An 8002-nucleotide genomic window follows, 5' to 3' on the forward strand; every position below is an offset into this window, starting at 1 on the left:
TAAATTTTATTTTGATCGCATCGTGCTCAGCGTGAAATTCTGATCAAGAATATGTTTGTTTCACATGATTCTGAGCAGTAGAAGTGCCATTTTCTAAGTATTGAAATCAGCGCCACCTGGTGGCAAGTTTTGGCACTAAAATTTATTTTAATCGCATCGTTTTCAGCGTGAAATTCTGATCAAGAATATGTTTGTTTCAAATGATTCTGAGCAGTAGAAGTGCCATTTTCTAAATATTGAAATCAGCGCCACCTGGTGGCAAGTTTTGGAACTAAAATTTATTTTGATCGCATCGTGTTCAGCGTGAAATTCTGATCAAGAATATGTTTGTTTCAAATGATTCTGAGCAGTAGAAGTGCCATTTTCTAAGTATTGAAATCAGCGCCACCTGGTGGCAAGTTTCGGCACTAAAATTTATTTTGATCGCATCGTGTTCAGCGTGAAATTCTGATCATGAATATGTTTGTTTCAAATGATTCTGAGCAGTAGAAGTGCCATTTTCTAAGTATTGAAATCAGCGCCACCTGGTGGCAAGTTTTGGAACTAAATTTTATTTTGATCGCATCGTGCTCAGCGTGAAATTCTGATCAAGAATATGTTTGTTTCACATGGTTCTGAGCAGTAGAAGTGCCTTTTTCTAAGTGTTGAAATCAGCGCCACCTGGTGGCAAGTTTTGGAACTAAATTTTATTTTTATCGCATCGTGCTCAGCGTGAAATTCTGATCAAGAATATGTTTGTTTCAAATGATTCTGAGCAGTAGAAGTGCCATTTTCTAAGTATTGAAATCAGCGCCACCTGGTGGCAAGTTTTGGCACTAAAATTTATTTTGATCGCATCGTGTTCAGCGTGAAATTCTGATCAAGAATATGTTTGTTTCAAATGATTCTGAGCAGTAGAAGTGCCTTTTTCTAAGTGTTGAAATCAGCGCCACCTGGTGGCAAGTTTTGGAACTATCAGCGCCACCTGGTGGCAAGTTTTGGAACTAAATTTTATTTTGATCGCATCGTGCTCAGCGTGAAATTCTGATCAAGAATATGTTTGTTTCACATGGTTCTGAGCAGTAGAAGTGCCTTTTTCTAAGTGTTGAAATCAGCGCCACCTGGTGGCAAGTTTTGGAACTAAATTTTATTTTGATCGCATCGTGCTCAGCGTGAAATTCTGATCAAGAATATGTTTGTTTCACATGGTTCTGAGCAGTAGAAGTGCCTTTTTCTAAGTGTTGAAATCAGCGCCACCTGGTGGCAAGTTTTGGAACTATCAGCGCCACCTGGTGGCAAGTTTTGGAACTAAATTTTATTTTGATCGCATCGTGCTCAGCGTGAAATTCTGATCAAGAATATGTTTGTTTCACATGGTTCTGAGCAGTAGAAGTGCCTTTTTCTAAGTGTTGAAATCAGCGCCACCTGGTGGCAAGTTTTGGAACTAAATTTTATTTTGATCGCATCGTGCTCAGCGTGAAATTCTGATCAAGAATATGTTTGTTTCACATGGTTCTGAGCAGTAGAAGTGCCTTTTTCTAAGTGTTGAAATCAGCGCCACCTGGTGGCAAGTTTTGGAACTATCAGCGCCACCTGGTGGCAAGTTTTGGAACTAAATTTTATTTTGATCGCATCGTGCTCAGCGTGAAATTCTGATCAAGAATATGTTTGTTTCACATGGTTCTGAGCAGTAGAAGTGCCTTTTTCTAAGTGTTGAAATCAGCGCCACCTGGTGGCAAGTTTTGGAACTATCAGCGCCACCTGGTGGCAAGTTTTGGAACTAAATTTTATTTTGATCGCATCGTGCTCAGCGTGAAATTCTGATCAAGAATATGTTTGTTTCACATGATTCTGAGCAGTAGAAGTGCCATTTTCTAAGTATTGAAATCAGCGCCACCTGGTGGCAAGTTTTGGCACTAAAATTTATTTTAATCGCATCGTTTTCAGCGTGAAATTCTGATCAAGAATATGTTTGTTTCAAATGATTCTGAGCAGTAGAAGTGCCTTTTTCTAAGTGTTGAAATCAGCGCCACCTGGTGGCAAGTTTTGGAACTATCAGCGCCACCTGGTAGCAAGTTTTGGAACTAAATTTTATTTTGATCGCATCGTGCTCAGCGTGAAATTCTGATCAAGAATATGTTTGTTTCACATGGTTCTGAGCAGTAGAAGTGCCTTTTTCTAAGTGTTGAAATCAGCGCCACGTGGTGGCAAGTTTTGGAACTATCAGCGCCACCTGGTGGCAAGTTTTGGAACTAAATTTTATTTTGATCGCATCGTGCTCAGCGTGAAATTCAGATCAAGAATATGTTTGTTTCACATGATTCTGAGCAGTAGAAGTGCCATTTTCTAAGTATTGAAATCAGCGCCACCTGGTGGCAAGTTTTGGCACTAAAATTTATTTTAATCGCATCGTTTTCAGCGTGAAATTCTGATCAAGAATATGTTTGTTTCAAATGATTCTGAGCAGTAGAAGTGCCTTTTTCTAAGTGTTGAAATCAGCGCCACCTGGTGGCAAGTTTTGGAACTATCAGCGCCACCTGGTAGCAAGTTTTGGAACTAAATTTTATTTTGATCGCATCGTGCTCAGCGTGAAATTCTGATCAAGAATATGTTTGTTTCACATGGTTCTGAGCAGTAGAAGTGCCTTTTTCTAAGTGTTGAAATCAGCGCCACGTGGTGGCAAGTTTTGGAACTATCAGCGCCACCTGGTGGCAAGTTTTGGAACTAAATTTTATTTTGATCGCATCGTGCTCAGCGTGAAATTCAGATCAAGAATATGTTTGTTTCACATGGTTCTGAGCAGTAGAAGTGCCTTTTTCTAAGTGTTGAAATCAGCGCCACCTGGTGGCAAGTTTTGGAACTATCAGCGCCACCTGGTGGCAAGTTTTGGAACTAAATTTTATTTTGATCGCATCGTGCTCAGCGTGAAATTCTGATCAAGAATATGTTTGTTTCACATGGTTCTGAGCAGTAGAAGTGCCTTTTTCTAAGTGTTGAAATCAGCGCCACCTGGTGGCAAGTTTTGGAACTAAATTTTATTTTGATCGCATCGTGCTCAGCGTGAAATTCTGATCAAGAATATGTTTGTTTCACATGGTTCTGAGCAGTAGAAGTGCCTTTTTCTAAGTGTTGAAATCAGCGCCACCTGGTGGCAAGTTTTGGAACTATCAGCGCCACCTGGTAGCAAGTTTTGGAACTAAATTTTATTTTGATCGCATCGTGCTCAGCGTGAAATTCTGATCAAGAATATGTTTGTTTCACATGGTTCTGAGCAGTAGAAGTGCCTTTTTCTAAGTGTTGAAATCAGCGCCACCTGGTGGCAAGTTTTGGAACTAAATTTTATTTTGATCGCATCGTGCTCAGCGTGAAATTCTGATCAAGAATATGTTTGTTTCACATGGTTCTGAGCAGTAGAAGTGCCTTTTTCTAAGTGTTGAAATCAGCGCCACCTGGTGGGAAGTTTTGGAACTAAATTTTATTTTTATCGCATCGTGCTCAGCGTGAAATTCTGATCAAGAATATGTTTGTTTCAAATGATTCTGAGCAGTAGAAGTGCCATTTTCTAAGTATTGAAATCAGCGCCACCTGGTGGCAAGTTTTGGAACTAAATTTTATTTTGATCGCATCGTGCTCAGCGTGAAATTCAGATCAAGAATATGTTTGTTTCACATGGTTCTGAGCAGTAGAAGTGCCTTTTTCTAAGTGTTGAAATCAGCGCCACCTGGTGGCAAGTTTTGGAACTATCAGCGCCACCTGGTGGCAAGTTTTGGAACTAAATTTTATTTTGATCGCATCGTGCTCAGCGTGAAATTCTGATCAAGAATATGTTTGTTTCACATGGTTCTGAGCAGTAGAAGTGCCTTTTTCTAAGTGTTGAAATCAGCGCCACCTGGTGGCAAGTTTTGGAACTATCAGCGCCACCTGGTGGCAAGTTTTGGAACTAAATTTTATTTTGATCGCATCGTGCTCAGCGTGAAATTCTGATCAAGAATATGTTTGTTTCACATGGTTCTGAGCAGTAGAAGTGCCTTTTTCTAAGTGTTGAAATCAGCGCCACCTGGTGGCAAGTTTTGGAACTAAATTTTATTTTTATCGCATCGTGCTCAGCGTGAAATTCTGATCTAGAATATGTTTGTTTCACATGGTTCTGAGCAGTAGAAGTGCCTTTTTCTAAGTGTTGAAATCAGCGCCACCTGGTGGCAAGTTTTGGAACTAAATTTTATTTTGATCGCATCGTGCTCAGCGTGAAATTCAGATCAAGAATATGTTTGTTTCACATGGTTCTGAGCAGTAGAAGTGCCTTTTTCTAAGTGTTGAAATCAGCGCCACCTGGTGGCAAGTTTTGGAACTATCAGCGCCACCTTGTGGCAAGTTTTGGAACTAAATTTTATTTTGATCGCATCGTGCTCAGCGTGAAATTCTGATCAAGAATATGTTTGTTTCAAATGATTCTGAGCAGTAGAAGTGCCATTTTCTAAATATTGAAATCAGCGCCACCTGGTGGCAAGTTTTGGAACTAAAATTTATTTTGATCGCATCGTGTTCAGCGTGAAATTCTGATCAAGAATATGTTTGTTTCAAATGATTCTGAGCAGTAGAAGTGCCATTTTCTAAGTATTGAAATCAGCGCCACCTGGTGGCAAGTTTCGGCACTAAAATTTATTTTGATCGCATCGTGTTCAGCGTGAAATTCTGATCAAGAATATGTTTGTTTCAAATGATTCTGAGCAGTAGAAGTGCCATTTTCTAAGTATTGAAATCAGCGCCACCTGGTGGCAAGTTTTGGAACTAAATTTTATTTTGATCGCATCGTGCTCAGCGTGAAATTCTGATCAAGAATATGTTTGTTTCACATGGTTCTGAGCAGTAGAAGTGCCTTTTTCTAAGTGTTGAAATCAGCGCCACCTGGTGGCAAGTTTTGGAACTATCAGCGCCACCTGGTGGCAAGTTTTGGAACTAAATTTTATTTTGATCGCATCGTGCTCAGCGTGAAATTCTGATCAAGAATATGTTTGTTTCACATGGTTCTGAGCAGTAGAAGTGCCTTTTTCTAAGTGTTGAAATCAGCGCCACCTGGTGGCAAGTTTTGGAACTAAATTTTATTTTGATCGCATCGTGCTCAGCGTGAAATTCTGATCAAGAATATGTTTGTTTCACATGGTTCTGAGCAGTAGAAGTGCCTTTTTCTAAGTGTTGAAATCAGCGCCACCTGGTGGCAAGTTTTGGAACTATCAGCGCCACCTGGTGGCAAGTTTTGGAACTAAATTTTATTTTGATCGCATCGTGCTCAGCGTGAAATTCTGATCAAGAATATGTTTGTTTCACATGGTTCTGAGCAGTAGAAGTGCCTTTTTCTAAGTGTTGAAATCAGCGCCACCTGGTGGCAAGTTTTGGAACTATCAGCGCCACCTGGTGGCAAGTTTTGGAACTAAATTTTATTTTGATCGCATCGTGCTCAGCGTGAAATTCTGATCAAGAATATGTTTGTTTCACATGATTCTGAGCAGTAGAAGTGCCATTTTCTAAGTATTGAAATCAGCGCCACCTGGTGGCAAGTTTTGGCACTAAAATTTATTTTAATCGCATCGTTTTCAGCGTGAAATTCTGATCAAGAATATGTTTGTTTCAAATGATTCTGAGCAGTAGAAGTGCCTTTTTCTAAGTGTTGAAATCAGCGCCACCTGGTGGCAAGTTTTGGAACTATCAGCGCCACCTGGTAGCAAGTTTTGGAACTAAATTTTATTTTGATCGCATCGTGCTCAGCGTGAAATTCTGATCAAGAATATGTTTGTTTCACATGGTTCTGAGCAGTAGAAGTGCCTTTTTCTAAGTGTTGAAATCAGCGCCACGTGGTGGCAAGTTTTGGAACTATCAGCGCCACCTGGTGGCAAGTTTTGGAACTAAATTTTATTTTGATCGCATCGTGCTCAGCGTGAAATTCAGATCAAGAATATGTTTGTTTCACATGATTCTGAGCAGTAGAAGTGCCATTTTCTAAGTATTGAAATCAGCGCCACCTGGTGGCAAGTTTTGGCACTAAAATTTATTTTAATCGCATCGTTTTCAGCGTGAAATTCTGATCAAGAATATGTTTGTTTCAAATGATTCTGAGCAGTAGAAGTGCCTTTTTCTAAGTGTTGAAATCAGCGCCACCTGGTGGCAAGTTTTGGAACTATCAGCGCCACCTGGTAGCAAGTTTTGGAACTAAATTTTATTTTGATCGCATCGTGCTCAGCGTGAAATTCTGATCAAGAATATGTTTGTTTCACATGGTTCTGAGCAGTAGAAGTGCCTTTTTCTAAGTGTTGAAATCAGCGCCACCTGGTGGCAAGTTTTGGAACTAAATTTTATTTTGATCGCATCGTGCTCAGCGTGAAATTCTGATCAAGAATATGTTTGTTTCACATGGTTCTGAGCAGTAGAAGTGCCTTTTTCTAAGTGTTGAAATCAGCGCCACCTGGTGGGAAGTTTTGGAACTAAATTTTATTTTTATCGCATCGTGCTCAGCGTGAAATTCTGATCAAGAATATGTTTGTTTCAAATGATTCTGAGCAGTAGAAGTGCCATTTTCTAAGTATTGAAATCAGCGCCACCTGGTGGCAAGTTTTGGAACTAAATTTTATTTTGATCGCATCGTGCTCAGCGTGAAATTCAGATCAAGAATATGTTTGTTTCACATGGTTCTGAGCAGTAGAAGTGCCTTTTTCTAAGTGTTGAAATCAGCGCCACCTGGTGGCAAGTTTTGGAACTATCAGCGCCACCTGGTGGCAAGTTTTGGAACTAAATTTTATTTTGATCGCATCGTGCTCAGCGTGAAATTCTGATCAAGAATATGTTTGTTTCACATGGTTCTGAGCAGTAGAAGTGCCTTTTTCTAAGTGTTGAAATCAGCGCCACCTGGTGGCAAGTTTTGGAACTATCAGCGCCACCTGGTGGCAAGTTTTGGAACTAAATTTTATTTTGATCGCATCGTGCTCAGCGTGAAATTCTGATCAAGAATATGTTTGTTTCACATGGTTCTGAGCAGTAGAAGTGCCTTTTTCTAAGTGTTGAAATCAGCGCCACCTGGTGGCAAGTTTTGGAACTAAATTTTATTTTTATCGCATCGTGCTCAGCGTGAAATTCTGATCTAGAATATGTTTGTTTCACATGGTTCTGAGCAGTAGAAGTGCCTTTTTCTAAGTGTTGAAATCAGCGCCACCTGGTGGCAAGTTTTGGAACTAAATTTTATTTTGATCGCATCGTGCTCAGCGTGAAATTCAGATCAAGAATATGTTTGTTTCACATGGTTCTGAGCAGTAGAAGTGCCTTTTTCTAAGTGTTGAAATCAGCGCCACCTGGTGGCAAGTTTTGGAACTATCAGCGCCACCTTGTGGCAAGTTTTGGAACTAAATTTTATTTTGATCGCATCGTGCTCAGCGTGAAATTCTGATCAAGAATATGTTTGTTTCAAATGATTCTGAGCAGTAGAAGTGCCATTTTCTAAATATTGAAATCAGCGCCACCTGGTGGCAAGTTTTGGAACTAAAATTTATTTTGATCGCATCGTGTTCAGCGTGAAATTCTGATCAAGAATATGTTTGTTTCAAATGATTCTGAGCAGTAGAAGTGCCATTTTCTAAGTATTGAAATCAGCGCCACCTGGTGGCAAGTTTCGGCACTAAAATTTATTTTGATCGCATCGTGTTCAGCGTGAAATTCTGATCAAGAATATGTTTGTTTCAAATGATTCTGAGCAGTAGAAGTGCCATTTTCTAAGTATTGAAATCAGCGCCACCTGGTGGCAAGTTTTGGAACTAAATTTTATTTTGATCGCATCGTGCTCAGCGTGAAATTCTGATCAAGAATATGTTTGTTTCACATGGTTCTGAGCAGTAGAAGTGCCTTTTTCTAAGTGTTGAAATCAGCGCCACCTGGTGGCAAGTTTTGGAACTATCAGCGCCACCTGGTGGCAAGTTTTGGAACTAAATTTTATTTTGATCGCATCGTGCTCAGCGTGAAATTCTGATCAAGAATATGTTTG

This window comes from Daphnia pulex, chromosome 10, assembly GCF_021134715.1.
Source record: "Daphnia pulex isolate KAP4 chromosome 10, ASM2113471v1".
NCBI classification, from domain to species: Eukaryota; Metazoa; Arthropoda; class Branchiopoda; order Diplostraca; family Daphniidae; genus Daphnia; species Daphnia pulex.